This window comes from Suncus etruscus, chromosome 10 (assembly GCF_024139225.1).
Source record: "Suncus etruscus isolate mSunEtr1 chromosome 10, mSunEtr1.pri.cur, whole genome shotgun sequence".
Lineage (NCBI taxonomy): Eukaryota > Metazoa > Chordata > Mammalia > Eulipotyphla > Soricidae > Suncus > Suncus etruscus.
In genome coordinates, this window is record NC_064857.1 from 11089337 (window position 1) to 11107596 (window position 18260).

Here is an 18260-nt window from a genome sequence, read left to right on the forward strand (position 1 = left end):
CTCCCTGGGCTTATGGCTAATTGGATATACACTTAGACACCACTTGCATTCAATTCATAATGTATACATATCATCAGTCTGGAAATCTAAATCATTGATGAGGAAACCTAGTCTTAATGAACAAGCTCTAATGGCATGTTGCACTCAATGGATGCTGTAACCTAAATAATCCCAACACTAAAGAGACACCTTATCATCCTCTCTAAGGACACAACATACATTTTCACTCTGAACTGTGACATTTCAATGGTTTTGAGGAGAGCTGTTACAGCCCTTTTAGGGAATCAAGAGATTTTAATTGCTTGGAAATTATTCAAGAAGTTTTATAGAGATATTTCTGTTCTTACAGTGTCAACCACACAAATGGAAGTCATGTATATTCACACTAGATTCTCCAAGTTTATCATAAATAGCTTCTCATTAAAGCCAGAACTTAGAAAATGTGGATACTCACAAAATTTATTTTGTTTCTATGCTATTAAATGTTTCAGATACTCAATTTTAAAAATATGTTGACTCTTCTATTTCCTTTTTTATTGTTGTGATTGCAATGACAGGGAGTTTTATCATTGGTTTCTGTGCCCACACAGATGCTATCTGAGTACTAGTGACGACCCATTATAGCTGTATCAGTTACCCCACAAAGCAAGTGCTTTGGAGAGAAGGTAGAAGGTTAGTAGGGAGTTTCTAAAGATCAAATTCATGGTTCAATTCTTGCCTGGTAGATGCTTCACCACTGATACACCCTTGTACTCAATAATATATACTTTTGAAATGACTAGGACTTGGATATACACAAAATATTCCAGAGGCAGTAGGGATGGAGCAGCCAGTAGGGTGGTTTCTTACAGATAGCTGAGACAGGTTCATTCGCAGGAAACCCATATAGTCCCCCAAACATGTTAGGGATGATCCCTGAGTGCAGAGCCAGGCATAAGCCCTGGACACCACAGGCCCCCAAATAAACAAACAAAACAATGACAAAAATGACTAAATGACTAAATGACTAAAATCCATTTTAGGCTTTTGTATTAAATTTGGCATATAGTACACTACAGAAAATTCCATTTAGCTGAATTAAATTTCATTGTAAAGAAAGAGAAAAGTTTCTCTAAATTTTAGAAATAAAATGTTTCAGATGGGTTTTCTTCTTTCATACCTTATTTTTCTTCTGTAATTGTATTTCTCTAAATAACCTGTATAATATAAGAAGTGTTACTATTTTATCTTTTGTAAGTAGCCTTTTAATGGTAATCAGTACATTTACTTGGTTCTGTATCCATCATCACTCTCCTCTTCCAAAGTATTTTTGTCATATAAAACTGAAGCTTAGTCTTCATAATTTCTGGCTCAGTTTACCAACCCCATCTCAAGCCAAGGTAATTATTCTTCACAATAGAATGGAATAGAAACAGCTATTCTGTTTCCTTGAATTGATGATAAACTTTTCTTTTATCAGATACCATATATTTGTGTGAATATGCAATATGTTTTCTTTTTGTCTTACTTCATAGAGTATAATGGCTTCAAGATTCATTACTGTTGCAACATGGATTAGAATCTTTTTCTCTCACAGTACTACTTTCTCTATGGGGAACACATGACTGTGTTTGGCAACAGAGTTAAGAAAGGAATTAGAATGAAGAGCTTAGCAGGAAGTAAATTCAAGAATATGTTTGCTATTAAAGAGATAAACAGAGACAAAAGATTTTGGTAAACCAAGGAGAAAATGCAGCTGACATTACAGCATTTGTACTTCCATTGCACTGGCAAGTGAATGTAATTCTGCACACTTCATTTTTTTTTAATTATGCTGAACAAGAGAATATTACATTTATTTCTTGGCTTTAAAATGGACAAGAAAATTATAATAGTCTATTTATTCTCTTCTTCCCAAGTCTTAATAGCAGCAGGTTTTTCTTTTAAAATTGAGTCATGTTAATCCTGTAATAAGATGTCATTGTTATAAAACAATGCAATGAGCAATTAATACAAAGATTGCCAACTTAAACAAAGAGTAAAATCTGTCCACATCTTCCCACACTTTTAAGCACATATTTCAGCTTGAATTGGCTGAGAGTTTCTGATGACAGAATTTGGCCCATCAGGCGATCATTCTCCAAGGATTCAACTCTCTCCAGAAACTGCATTTATATTTCCCAGATGAGTTTGTCTTTTATCAAAAGCAGCAGTTATGAAATGAAAAGCTCAGATTCAGAAAAGTAGGCTAGCTATGATAACTAGTTTTACCCATGGAAAGTATGGGAAAGTACAGAAAAGCAATTCAGCTGGTGGATCTGAAGTCTCAAGAACATTCAGTTCAAGAAATCAAAGATTTTTTTAAATGATTAAATAGCATATGATTCCTTTACAAAATTTATTATTTATAAACTTTTTAATCTTTAAAATGTATTTGGTGATTATATGAATAGATCCATGATACATAATTATATAGGATGAAATCTTAGTATTATTGCTCCAGCTAAGTCTTAGCTTATGTAGGCAAGAGAAACAAATGTTTTTAAGTAGATAGTTGTGATTATCTCATATAAATTTAATTATATGTACTTAATATAAAGTTTTCTGCATTTGTAAATATCTCTCCTACTTTCAGGTAATCTATTATTTTGCTGATGGATCATTAATTTTCTATGCAGAAGTTTTTAGATTCATGTATTTGTATTTTTTGTCTTCATTAAATTTGTCAAATTAAAAATAATTTTCCAGACTAATATCATAATTTCTTATATTATATTCCACACACCTTGTGATTACAAGTAATAGAAGGGTAGAATATGAAACATACAAATGTTTCATCTATTTGCAGTAATTTATGTATACTATATAAGATGTAATTTGGGGGCTAAGAAATACTACAGAGATTACAATTCTTGCCGTGCATGTGCCTGACCTTAGGATCCAAACCTCAGCATCACCTGTGGTAACCCCTGCGTACTAACAGGTGTAATTCCTGAAAACAGAGCCAGAAATAAGCCCTGAGCTTTAGTGGGTGTAATCCAAAAACTAAAAAAAATATTGGTTTGTTTTCACTTTGTCTATGATTATCTATTTCCAAACAATATCTACTGAAGAAATTATTTGTTCTCCATTATGTCTGCTTTTATTCTTTGTCATAAGTTTATTGAATATATATGATTTTTCATTTGGTCCTATTTATTCCATTGACTTATGTATCTCTTATTATGCCCATAATATTTATTATTGTATTACTATTACAATGTAAATATAAAAAACAAAAAGTGTTTTCTTAAAATTGATTGGGGGGTTGGAGAGATAATATAATGGGTAGGATGCTTTCATTTTATGTTGTAAACCTGAGATTGAGCCCTTGCCCCACATATAGTACTTTTTACTCCCATCAGGCATGATCCCTGAGCTCAAAGTTAAGGCTGTGTCTTAGAAACTTCTGAGTATATAGTCCCCCAAAAATATCACTATGACTATTTGGGTATATCATAATTCCATATCATTTCAGAATTGTTCTATTTTTATAAAAATGTAAAAGTATAATTTTAATGTAAAAAGATAAACAATATATTAATTATCAATAACAAATAACATTAAAATCATTCTAGTCCTAGGTATCCACTCATTTAATATAATTTAGAACATAAATATTTTTGCAAAAGTAGAATTTAAATTATTGGACTTATCTTAAATAATTGAGTGTCTGTACTATAAAAACACAATATTTTATGTAATAAAATTGGTCAGAGAATCTACTCAGCCCATATCATGCTGTTTTGTTTATTACATTTTTACATTATAATTGAAGGTTAGGTAATTAGAAATATCACACTATATTTCTGAGTATAGCTTTGGATATTCAGGGTCTTTTATTATTTTATATAAACTTAATTATTAATGAAGTTCTTGAAGAATTTTATTTGAATTGAGGTGAATATTGCATTAATTCATAATAATTTCTATAAGATAGTCATGTTGACATTATTTATTTTCCAAAAACTGAGGATGTGATTTCTTTTTCATTTCCTAATAATACCTTTATTTTAATCTGATTTATAGTTTTTAAGTTATAACTCACCATGTTAGAATCGTACACAAAATCAAATTTCTGGATTTATGGTCAACTAATTTTTGACAAAAGAAGAGAGCTGGGTACATGAATCAAAGTGATGAAACTGAGTAAAGTGTATAAACACATGTAAAAAAATGAAGCTGGTTTTACATATTATACCTACACAAAATTCAATTCAAAGTGGATCAACAACCTTGAGAACATAACTGGATCTATAATGTACATTGAAAAAATATATTTGCATGCTGTACCAAGACATGGACTCCAAAATGTTAATAATATTATTCCACTGACAAAGACAATAGAAGCAAAAATTTAAAATAGAACTATATAAAATTAAGGAGTTTCTGCCTAGCAAATAAACACAGACTATAACTAAGACATAAGATACCCAAATGAATTGGAGAGAATATTTTCATTCAGAAATCATTCAGAAATATATATATATATATATATATATATATATATATATAAAGAACTTGCATTGTCACACAAGTCAACAATAAAAAACTAAAACCCTGTAAAAAAAATTGGAAAGAACCTGAACATACAGTTCTCTGAAGAAAACAGGAAAATGGTCAAGCACATGAAAAAGTGCTTATTATCACCTATTACCAAGAAAATTCAAATCAGTGTATCAATTAAACGTCATACCACATAATTAAATGGCACATATCAAACACACACATATACACACAGATAGATTCACACATAGTTGCAAATACAACCAAACCAGGTGACAGTCCTTAATGGTAGGGACATGGTGAAAAAGGAACTCTTTTCCACTGCTACTAAGAAGGTTTTCTGGTTCAGCTCCAATGAAAAACAGTGTGGAGATGTCTCAAAAAAATAAAAATAGAGATGCCATTTAATCCAGCAATTTGACTTCAGGGTACATACTCATAGGACATAAAAATATTCATTCAGAAGAACATTTACATTCATCACTTCCTCCTTCTGATGTTTTTGGTAGTACTTGTACACTCCTTCTGTGTGGATCTGGTACCTCTTTGGGAATGAACAAATAAATCAAGGAAGGTATCAAAGCCGAGAACAATGATCATATTAATTTGAAGGTGGCATCCCAGAATGGTCCTGTGGTGCAGTATAAGATTAACAGGCATACACCACTTAGTCAACTAATGACATGAAACTAATGTGAATGACAGAGTTTGCCAATGAGGCAGTTCTGATTCCAATAAAAAAAAGATACACCTGCACAGTTGGAAATGAGGATGAGTATATAGTAGATGTGTTCCAGGAGCAGACAGAAGGTGTCTATTAAAAAAGAAATGTGCTACCTTACCCCAAAAGTTAGTTTCTCCTGAACAAAATGATACTAGTAATTAGAAAACTGCAAGTTTGTTCTAGTGTAATTTTTTCTATTCTTTCAATTTCTCTTCCCTATTTTTTATTGTACATAAAGTAACTGGTATATATACACAAGGATTGCATTTCATTTCAAATAAATGATCAATGGTATGTTTCTATTGACATCAAAAGAAGATAGAACAGGGTGAAATATTAGTTCTGTGAAAATACTTTTCTCCAGTAGTGGTACACTCAGCCAGCTCTTATCTTTGTGTGCCAGCAAGTTATTTTGCTCTCAACACTTAACAAAAAGAACAACATAAAATTACTGCATACTTTGTTTTATTGAGGAATATAAATGATATTTATTTATCATAATAAAACCAAGGACAATTTTATGACTATTTTAATTGTAGTAGTTCATGTAGGGCAATATACCTTTAAGTAGGAATTAACCACTCTAAAAGAAAAAAAAATCTTAGTTTCACTTTAAGTTAAGTGTCTTGTGTAAATGAACTTATTGTAAAATAGAAGGGCATATGCACACCATTCCTTAATGAAACCTAATATTCAATGAAGCACAGTAAGTAACACGTGAAATCAACTTAGATTTCCAATGAGTGGATAATGTAATTTTAGTATATACACCTAATGGAATTTGGATGACCCATAGCCGACATGGTCCCCTGAGCCCTGACAGAGTGACCCCTGAATGCAGAGTTGGGAGTAATCAATTGAACACATCTCTGTGTGAACCCCCAAATTTTATCCATTAATTACAGCTCTATTCTAGAAATTGAATGTTCATGCTATAGTAATTATTGATGCTTATATTATTCTGTATTCACGTATATTAATATTGAACTTGCTGCGTTCAACATCATTCTTTTTGTATAGTTTCCAACTGCAAATTATGTTCCAAGAAAAAAGATACATAGAATACTAAATAAATAGTAATTCATTATGTAACCAATTTCATAATTATAAATTGTAGACCTCAAGTGTCATTAAGATGAGCTAGTGAGTGGGTGTTAGGGGCAATCAAGGAATGCCAGATGTATATGATACATGCCATAACCTACTGGAAGACTAGGGTCTTAAGTTGTTTAAAAGAAGTAAGAAAAAACATAAAGAATAGAAATGATAAAAGAGTAAGAAGGTTAAGTTTTATGGATAGTCAGATAGTAAAAAACAAACTTGTGAGGAAGATTAAACACAAAAAGGTGAAAAAAAAAGTCATAGTGAGAAAACTTGGGAATCCCTTCCAGAAATTCTAGGCCTCTACAGAACAGACCTAGTTTATTTTGAGAACTCAAAGGCTGTCAGCTGTGTATGATCTGTGGTGCTTGGAATTGCTTCAGTTATCCTAGAGACACGCAGTATTCTGAGAGACCCGGTGGAATTCGTATTTGCTCTCTGCTCAATGCATCCCTTATACTCTAGAGGCCTTTTCCTAGTTCAAGTATTATAACTGACAGTCGTAGCATATTAATGTATAGGCATGCAGTGTTAAGTATGCTGCCCCTACTACCAGAGTGCCTGTGCCTAGATTACTTAATGGTTCTTCCTTCCCTATTACCCCACACCAACTTATTTTGCAAACTCGATTTTATTGGCAGAATCTCAGGGTCTGTTTTCATTCAAATTTAAGCTTCCTGGGTTTACTTGTGAAACTAGGTTTCTAAGTGTATACTTTTAAGAATATCTATAAGCAATAGTAAACTGAGGTCGACTCATCTCTCATCTCTCATCACAGCAGACTGAGCTCATCTCTTTGTATATGTCCATTTAATATCAGAGCAATGGAAGCTTGAACTGGGCTATAATAATTTTTAAAAACAACAAAGAAAGAAAACATATATCAAGTGGTTGGTTGTGTTTGGCTTGGGGTGGGGAAAGTTTGTTTAAAACTGATCAACACATCCTCATGTACAACTCTATTTCTAGATACATTCTCAAATGATGTAGTTAAAATATAATGTCATAATTAGAAAAAATGTTCTATCAAGTACATGTAACACAATACATAAGGTTCCTAACAGAAAATTTATGAAGCTTAGTAAATCACACTCTTCGCTTTTGTTCGTGAATATATATTTTTATAACTATAAAATTTGATGTGCTCATTTTCACAAAATGTTCCAATTTTCCTTGAGATAGATAGGAAGGGAATAGAATTTTAGTTTCACAACAAACCCCTGAACTCTAAAGCAGACATTATAACCAGACCAATCATAAACTGTCAGTAAAATGACATATTTAATAGAGTCCTTGTGACAGATGACCTTGTAAAATTCACAAATCTTCTAGAGGTTAAAACATGGAACTAGACTAAATTTTTTTCTAACTCAGTGAGTGGATTTTGTAAATTGCTCATACAATCGCCTAACTAAATCTGATAGTATGAAATACCCAGCCCAAAGAACGATGTCCATCTCATGTCATCATGCGTTGATAAGGTGCCTGCCAGGGAATCATTAAAAAATGATCATTTCAATAGAGACTTGTTTCCCAAATTGACCTTAGCTATCTCTATCATAGTCTGAAGTTACATCAGCAAGTCATAGCACTTTTGTTCTGATCTCTTTCAGAGTTGTGTTTAGAGGATGATTCATGCATAATTATGAAGCGCCATAATGCAAAACATGTCGATATTTCTCATTTTGAGGCCACACTCTACTAGTAAAACTGACAATAAATTCAGGGGAAATAGTTCAGACAATAAGTTTAGACAAATAAGTTCAGACACTGAGAATAAGGTCACACAAATTAGTTCAGAAAAATCTATTTCAGATAAATGACTGAAAGTATAATTTTCTAGTGAAGGGGATGTTGGTAAGTAAAAAATGTTCTATTTTTGTTAGTTTGTTTGTTGTGTTAGGGACCACATTATAGTAGTACTCTCCTTTCTTCTGGCTCTGCTCAGAAATCACTTTTAGTGAGTTTGGTAAACACACACACACACACTACACATATACACACATGTGGTGCCAGGTACCAAACTATGGTTGCCTGCATGAAAGGCAAGTGCTTTACTCACTGTTTTAGCCTTTCCAACTAAAAAAAAGAGAATTGCATGTAAAATTTTAAAGCACTTTGAATTTTTATAAGGAAATTTTAAAGTAATTAAAAATTGGGGACTCTAGAGGTAGTACAGTGGTTAAGGTGCTTTTCTTGCTTGCTGCCCACCAAATTCTATCCCCCGAACCACATATGCCACCCTAGAGTCCCACCAGGTGTGGTCTCTGAGGCCAGAGTCAGGGGTAAGACTGATCATTTCAGGGTATGACTCAAAAACAAAACAAAATAAAAACAATAAAAAATAAACATTAAGCATGTCTAGTATTGGGCAAAGGATAACATTAATTTCAGAAAATGAAAATAAAAAGTATTTTATGTATTAAGCAATAGATATCCTTTATATTTTAGTGAATTATAATGTATGGATAAATGAAGATTACTTGTAGAGATAAACTGGGTCTTATTGATAAGAGAATGGCAAGAACTAGCTTATCAAGCACACAGAATTAGGAAGTCATCAAGGCAAGAAGAAACTTGCATCATTACAATGTTGCTAGAAAGTAGAGCTTTAATGAGGGAGTCTCCCAAACTTTTTTCTTTTTTCTTTTATGGTTTTGGGGCCAAATCTGGTGATGCTCAGGGGTTACTCTTGGCTATGCACTCATAAATCGCTCCTGGCTTGGGGACACATGGGAGGCCAGGGGGATCAGACCACGGTTCATCCTAAGCTACATGTGCAAGGTAGATGCCTTACCATTTGTGCCACTGCTCTGGCTCCAACGTTTTTCAGGTTTAACAGATTAATTTCTCTCATATACTCTAAACATAATGATAATGATGGTGACAATAGTTATGATTTTGAAGTGCAAAAGTTTTTAATTATCTCATAGATGTGTGAAAATCAGAATACCTCTAATTTTTCCTTTGATTTATCATCATCTTACATTTGCATTCTATATAAGTTAAAGATAATAAAGACAAATCGCAAGCAAACTAATTGTAGCTAGAGATTAAATCATAGAATATATATAAATTGATTAGGTTATAGTAAATTATTAATACATTTTTATCTAATTTATGAAGAAAATCAACTATTATGTGATTATTTATATATAAGTTTGCATTGATTTACAGTTACCTATTCACTGTTCATGAAATTATATCATGTAAATATTTGAAAAATACAGTTAATTTCCATAACATTAAAAATATAACTATTTATACAGTAAATTTAACCCCTAAATAGCTTTCTGAGGAGCAAAATAAAAAAATTTAAAAATATACGTTCACTTATATTCATTTCTGCATTGTCAATAATAGCCCAAATCTAGAAGCAATAAAATGTCCTATTAGAGAGGAGTGGATAAGTTGTGTCACAAATGCACAAGGAACTATTACTCAGGTTTAAAAAAAAACAGTAAATTGTTACCTTTTGATATTATATGGAAGGAAATAGTCATACTAAGCAAATTAAGTAAGATAAAATATAGGGGCCAGAGCGGTGGCACAAGCAGTAAGGCATCTGCCTTGCCCCTGCTAGCCTAAGGACAGACTGAAGTTTGATCCCCTGACATCCCATATGGCCCCTAAAGCCAAGATCATTTTCTGAGCACATAGCCAGGAGTAACCCCTGAGCATCACCGGGTGTGGCCCAAAAACCAACATATATATACTAAATTATTTCATCAAATGTGCATACAAAGAAACAAAAATAGGAAATAGAAAATATCCAATGAAAACAAACCATAAGACCATGATGATAGAATTGAAATTACTTGGAAGAGTGAGGGAGTAGATAGAAAGGGTTCTATAAACAGTGATGGAGATATATTGAGATTTTGGAACTGCACTTAGTGTGGTAATATGTACCATTAAATATTTACATGTGATAAATTAATATTACTTTGAAACTCAAAAGTTACAATAAGTTTCTAGTAAAATGTTCATAGTTTTGTGAGGAGATTTACATTACATTTATCATTCATTAAAATTCCATCACTTATTTATGATAGCTTACAATAAAAATATCATTAGCTTTCTTACATATGTGTTGCAATATACCTTAAATTTTTCCCATTCTTTTTTATGCTCTTTTTGCACATATTCATTTTTTACATCCTCCTATAAGAAACAGAGAAACAGATTTATTTTATGAACTTATACCTTTTTAATATTTTATAGTTTTTAAAAAAGTTTTAAAATGTTTTACACTTACTGTGACTTAATCACTAAATTTTATATTCAATATATATCTAAGTATGTGATAAAATATCGTATGCATAAAAATATCAGAAAAGTTGAGTAAGCATACATTTAAGAAAGGTAGTATAAGGTTAACTTATTTGAACAATAGAATGTGTAGAGATAGATCTTTTCAAAGACAATAAGATACTTGAAATATAAAATAGAGTGTCTTGCTTATATTTATTGTTGGAGTGCTCACTGGATATTTTATTTGACACGTCTTTTTGTACTGTTGGGGTGTTTCACCTTTTTCCCCTTCGTCTCTCAAACCGATGATGAGAGCCTGTCTAGAAGGATTCCGCCCATTTTCGGCATATTTAATTTTTTCCGCAGTTTATTACTTTTCTCTTCTTCAAACAAAACCACATATCTTGAACTATCTAGTCCTGCCTCCCAGTAAGAGGGGGAATTAAGGGAGGAACCAAGACCAAACAGGTTCAAGACTACTAAGTAGTAAGCTAGGTACAGAGGGGACCACATTTTCTAGCAGCCCCGGGGTGAGGAAGGAGGATGTGGGAGGTAGGACAGAACGGAGGTGGAGGGAGACAAATCGGTGATGGGAATCCTGCTGATTTTAAGTAATTATGTACCTAAAATATTATTGTCAACAATATGTAAGCCACTATGATCAAAATAAAAATCGTATTAAAACAAAGAAATGTTATCAAATTATTCACAATAAAAAACTGATGATATTAGGACTGCACTACCTTTATATAAAGCAATCTTTGCTAATGTTATAAATTGTTTGGCATGTATATTTTAAAAATTTATAAATAAAAAATATATACAAAGATAAGAAAAAAATAGTGTCTTATAACAAATAATTATCAAATGAACATATCAACTATTTATGTAAATTTACATACACTACACATCTTTCTCTCTTCCTTTCTCTCTTGTTCCTCCTCCTTTTCTTTCTTTCAAAATTTTCTTTTGATTGAATAAGGCTTATTTTTATATAAAATATAAATAGAACAATAAACCAGGAATTGAAAGGAACATATTCTTAAATATTTATAATAAAGATGTAATCATTATGACCTCTAGGATTCTATGTAATAATCTATGTATCCTTTGTTTTGTTTTGTTTATATGTTATTTTTGTTTTATTTCTTATAAACTCACTGTATGTGCATAATGAATAAATATAACTCAATATGTTGCAATTTAGACTATGTGCTCATAAACTTATAGATCAGCACTCATATTACAAATAGTGTCCTTAGCAAAAGTAGGATCATTTTATATTTTAGGAGACCATGATTATATATTTTACTACACGAACACTTTAAAGTAAGGATATTTTATGTATAAAAGATGTGTGTTTGTATTCCAATTGATCAGTAACTATAATAATATATTGTGTCTCATACATGAGCAGCATAGTATGTGATAATGAATCAAATATTATTTGTTTGTACAAATAATATTGAATGGAGAAATAAATTGTCATTTTAATGAAAAATAGATCTTTCACATGAAATATAATTTTCAAGGATAAAATAAATAAGGTGGTATGTAGGGCATTTGCCTTGCAAGTTGCTAACTCAGTGGCTTTAATCGTTAGCATCCTACTTGGTCCCAAAAACATCACAGGAGTGACCTGTGAGCACAGAACCAGAAATAAGCCCCATGCAGTTCCTGGTATTATCCAAAAGACCCCAAATAATTAAATGACCAAATGAGTGAATTAATGAATAACAAAATTAGAATTGTTTCAATTTGCTCAAAATGATAAACCATATGTCAGCGTTGATAAAATAACATGATAAATTAGTATAGAGTGAGTCAAATGAATTACTCATTTTCAACAAATGTGTATGAACTGAAACTTTGCAAAACATGCTTCAAATGTTAATTTAGCATGCACATAATATCTTACTTGGTTACTTATATTTTTATTTTCACATTCATAGGGTAAGTTTGTAATGATTACTAAGCAATAAATTCTCCAAGACACTGTTCTTGTTTACATTTGGAAATCTGTGATCACTTGGCAATCTCTTTTGAAAGTATGCCTGTGATGACCTCAGTGTGAATTAGGATTAATTATAATGATTACAGTTTTCCTGACATTATTATTCCATACAAGGATAACCTGCTGGTTAACTTCACATTGTAAAATCGCCAATAACTCCATTTTTTTTGGCATCCTCAATAAGACATTTCTCAATAAAAACAGAAAACAGATGTTCAGTACACACAGATGTTGAGGGTTACACACTTTAAACATATGCAAGGATTTGAAACTCCAACTCTGCATACGAGTGAGAAATGCTGACCAGCCAAACATTCCAAGATTTTCTAGCAACATCTTTGATTTTGTAATAGAATTATATTCTTGTTCTTGTTCTTTAGTATTCTAACATCTATACTGCTCTCTGAGCTTTTATTTATTTATTATTTTCAAAAATAAATATAGTACTTAGTGCAGTTACAGAAATAATGAGTACTATCATGACAAAATGTGACTGAATGAGGGAAGTAGAAAGCCTGTCTAGAGTACAGGCCAGTGTAGGGTGGGGAGGAAGGAAACTTGGGAAATGAGAATGTTGCACTGGTAAAGAATTTATATATATATATATATATATATATAATATTATATATAATATATATATATTTAAAAAATCAAAAAAAGAAAAGAAAAGAAATGATAAGACCTCCCAATTCTTACCACAGGTTGTATTCTTTAAACTGACTGTATAGAAAGAGGAGGTACAGTAAATGCACCCTCATTCCGGACCCTTTGCCTGGTCTGTATTGTGAATTGGGGGACAAAAATAAATAAATAAAAATATTGTAGGGGCTGTAGCGAAATCACAGAGGGTAGGTTATTTGATTTACATTCGGCTGACCAGGATATGATCCCTGGCATTCCATAAGGGCACCCGAGCACTGTTAAAATGAAACCTGACTGCAGAGCCAGTAGCGACCCATGAGGACCATTGGGAGTGGCCTAAAGAAAAACATTTTAGGCAATATGTGGTTTGAAAAGTATTTTTCAATAATTGAGCTACTTTCTACTTCCTTCATTCAGTCCCATTTTGTTATGATAGTTCTCAGTGTAATTATTTCTGTGACTGCACTAAATGATCCCTCTGGTGAGCTTCATGTCAGGAGCTGGACCTTCCAGTCCTCCTCTATTTTGTCTCTGAGAATCATTACACAAATGTTTTTCATTTTTCTCAAAACCCACATATGAGGGAGACCATTCTGTGTTTATTTCTCTCTCTCTGACTTATTTCACTCAGTATAATAGATTCCATATACATCCATGTATAGAAAAATTTCATGACTTCATCTCTTCTGATGGCTGCATAATATTCCATGTGTATATGTACCATTGTTTCTTTAACCATTAATCTATTGAGGGGCATCTAGGCTGTTTCTAGAGTTTGGCTATTGTAAATAATGCTGCTATGAATATAGGTGTGAGAAAGGGATTTTTGTATTGTATTTTTGTGTTCTTAGGATATATTCCCAGGAGTGGTATAGCTGGATCATAAGGGAGCTCAACTTCCAGCTTTTGGAGAAATCTCCATATCACTTTCTACAAAGGTTCGACCAGACTGCATTCCCACCAGCAGTGAATAAGAGTTCCTTTTTCTCCACATCCCTGCCAGCACTGCTTGTTCTCATTCTTTCTGAAAGAATGTCTAGAAAGCCTATCTAGAGTACAGGCCAGTGTGGGGTGGGGAGGAAGGACACTTGGGATATTGGTCGTGGGAATGTTGCACTGGTGAAGGATTTTTTATATATAGATATATATTAAAAAAATAAAAAAAAGAAAAGAAAAGAAAAGAAAAGATAAGGCCTCCCAATTCTTACCTCAGGCTGTGTTCTTTACACTGTATAGAAAGAGGAGGTACAGTAAATGTACCCCAGATACACCTCAACACAGGCCCTTTGCCTGGTCTGTATTGTGAATTGGGGACAAAAAATAATCGTGCTACTATGATTTACAATATTGTTAATAATGGTTTCAGTTGTACATAATTCCATCACCACACAATTAACTAGTGCACCACATTTTGATTTTTTGTCATTATTTTATTTTTATTTAAAGCAAATAATAAAAGTTCTATTATATTAAAGAACTACATTCAGGATTTTTTTTATTGATTTTTCTCGTGATCAACATGAATTAAAAATCTTTCACAGTAATAGTTAAGGTACATAGTGTCTTTGAACCAGAGGTTATTCCCAATACCAGTGTTGTCCTTCCTTCAACCCTGTTCCCAGCATTCCCATCTTGATTTTTAAACCATAGTTAGTATTCCATTTTCATAGTTATAAAATACAAAGGCAATTTTTCTGCACTGTCTGAATAAATTCTTTGGAAATTATTAATTTTAATTATAGCCAAAATGACCTCAATATGTATTAGGATTAAGTTTAACTTTACTAGAATTCATCTTTATGTTATTCAGATGCTATTTTTTTAGTATTTTTCTTCCTTGGTTGAATTCCCAACTTCAAATTTATTGTGGTCAGTGAATCACTGAGTCATGACTTAATTTTCATTCTATTTTCAGAGCCTAAACTAAAGAAGATGGTTTGAGGTAAGTAATTGCTTACTAACTAAATAAAGGAGAACAGTAACATATCCAATTCGCTTTTCCTCATCCTTGTATCACCCATTATTCCTTTATATTTGGAACAGAAAGGTAAGTTCTGTGTTATGGATCAAAATTAATACCATGATATTTGAATTTTACAAATAGTATAGAGTTAAGATTTATTTTATCTAATTCCATAATTATTAATATTTCAGTCACATTAAATTGATTTGGTAAAATAAAGTTTGTTATTTTAATTTTTATAGTGAAATAGTCTTTAACATAATTATTTAAACACCATTGTTATAAAACGTTCATGTTTTAATTTCAGTCACACAATATACAAGACCTCTTCTTCACCAGTGCAAGTTTCCCAACACCTGTGTTTCAAGTTTTTCTTTTGTTCTCTTCTACCCTTCTACCTGCCTGACTCTTGGCAGATTTTTCATCCATCCATCTATCTATCTATCTATCTATCATCTATCTATCTATCTATCTATCTATCTATCTATCTATCTATCTATCTATCTATCTATCTATCTATCTATCATCTGTAGATCCATATATATACCTATATATATACCTATATATATACCTATATATATATATGTACCTATCATTTATCTCTTTACCTACCTGCCTATCTACCTACCAATTTTGCTACTCTTCCTCGATTTTCACTTTATGACACAGTGATTTGCACTACTATTAGTGATAGGTTATGTAGCATGAATATCACTTTATAACATTTTAGCATGTCTTTGTTGTTGTTGTTTTTGGGTCAAACCTATGGCACTCAGTAGTTACTCCCGGCTCTGCCCTCAAAAATTGCTCCTGGCAGGCTCGGGGGACCTGGGGTTCATCCTGGGTTGGCAGCATACAAGGCAATGCCCTACCATTGTTATCTCTCCAGCCCCAAGAATGTCATTTTTGTTCAGAAAGATCAGTCCCAAATATTATCGTCATAATGGTCCTTTCTTTATCCTCCCCTGCCCACTGCCTGCCTCTTGGAAGACATTTTACTTCTCTCTATATCTTTAACTTTCTCTTTCATCCATCAGTCTGTCTGTTCATCCATCCTTTCATCAATTCATCTATATATCCATCTATCCTTCCATTTATCTATCCACCTATTCTTTTATCTATTTATTTATCTATCCATCTATCATCTATTTATCTGTCTGTCTATCTATCTATCTATCTATCTATCTACCTACCTACCTAACTACCTTATCAGTCTCTCTGTCTATCTGCCTATATACCTTTCTATCTAGATCTACGAATATATCTATCTATCTATCTATCTATCTATCTATCTATCTATCTATCTATCTATCATCATCATCATCTATCTATCTATCATATATATATATGTATATATATCATCTACCTATCTATCCATCTATCTAGTTAGCTACTCTACAACATGCTGTGTACAAGGCAAATGCCTTACTGCTGTGCTATCAATCTGGCCTGCTGTAAATTTTAAGGACACTGCTTTGTATGTCATTTTCTTCTTTTATCTTGCCACTTTCAGCATTCCATTTCTTCTGTGGTTTTCATCTTTCTGATTAGGATTTATTTTGAAGTATTTGTATTTGTATTTGTATTTTTTTAACAGGTACCCTTTTGGAATACAGCATGTAGGTACATGAACTCTATTGTTCTGGGAACTTTTCAAAGATGATATATTTACTATTGCTTCTTCACATATCTTGTACTCCTGGACCTCGCTTATGCCAATAATTATGTCCTCAACAGCTGTTACTCTGCTGGTAAGACCTTCCAGTCAGTTTTTTATTTCACCTAAAATGTTTTCAGTTCAGTCATTGATATTTGTATTTTCTCATTTTTGTTCTCATATACTCTTGAGTATCATTGGCTCTCAGTCCCATGGTTTCTTTTATTTCCTTGAATGTCCTCAATAAGTACTTTCTAAAATCTTATTGGAGAAATAAAATATCTAGCTCGCTGACCCACGTTAGTTCTTCGGGGCTAACATCTTTGTTCACTAAGCACAGTGAGGTTTTGTGTTGCTTCCCTATTGCGATCTTAATGGGACGAAGCTATTTATTATGTGTTGTGTTGTAGCTGAGGTCTTGGATGAAATGCTCAGCATCAGAGTGAGTCAAGTAGTGATTTCTTTGGCGGGCATTAACCTGGGTGTATAAATGGTACTTCTACACAAAGAGTCACAAAGAGAATCCTATGCTTAATTTTCTGTCTCTTTCAATTTTTGGACTATGACTTTTGTATATTTTGTGTATTTGGAATATACCAACTAATGTCACAACTACTTTTCTATATACTAACAAGTTAAAGAAAAGACAAAGTAAAAATAAATGTCATGTAATATTCTAGGAAAAAGATAAATACCTGTCGGGCCTGAGAAATAGCAAGCAGTAGAGCATTTGATTTGCATGTGGCCAACCATGAAAGCCCCGGGTTTGTTTCCTTCCATCCCATATGATCCCCGAGCCTACCAGGAGTGATTTTTGAATGCAAGGCCAGAAATTACCCCCTGAGTGCCACCAAATATGGCCCAAATCCCCCAATCATACAAGATACATATCTCATAATAAATCTAACAAAGTAAGTGAGTCACAAAAAATAAAAGACATGAAGGAAACTTTTTATTGAGCATAACACCCTCCAATGCATCCATGTTAGAGCTTCGTGAATGGTTTTATGTGAAAAATAGCTTTTACTCAGACTGTTTGAGTCACTAGAATAATTTAGATGACGTCTAAAATTATCTCTATAATGTGAGTGTGTGTGATTTTCAACTATATATTTTAGAAATATTCTTATCCTAGAAAAATAAATATAAAACATTTTGGTCTTAGAACAAGATTTTTCTTTCAAAAATTATCATGGAGGAGCCAGAGAGATAGCATGGAGGTAAGGTGTTTGCATTTCATGCAGGTCATATGGTTCGTCCCATATGGTCCCCAGAGCCTGCTAGGAGCGATTTCTGAGCGTGGAGCCAGGAGTAACCCCTGAGCACTGCCAGGTGTGACCCAAAAGCCAAAAAAAATTATCATGGTACAAACATTTTAATA

General features: G+C 32.5%; 1 non-coding gene and 2 pseudogenes across 1 annotated transcript; all 3 read left to right on the forward strand.

The window, feature by feature from the left end:
• LOC126020845 (small ubiquitin-related modifier 2-like) overlaps positions 1-5345 on the forward strand; it is a 75904-nt pseudogene extending 70559 nt beyond the window's left edge.
• Positions 5346-13296: 7951 nt separating this feature from the next.
• Positions 13297-13419, forward strand: LOC126021219 (uncharacterized; annotated as a pseudogene).
• Positions 13420-14450: 1031 nt separating this feature from the next.
• LOC126021203 (small nucleolar RNA SNORA51) lies at positions 14451-14580 on the forward strand. The gene has a single exon (XR_007499805.1). It is a non-coding gene; the product is annotated as a small nucleolar RNA SNORA51 (small nucleolar RNA).
• The last annotated feature ends 3680 nt before the right edge of the window (positions 14581-18260 follow it).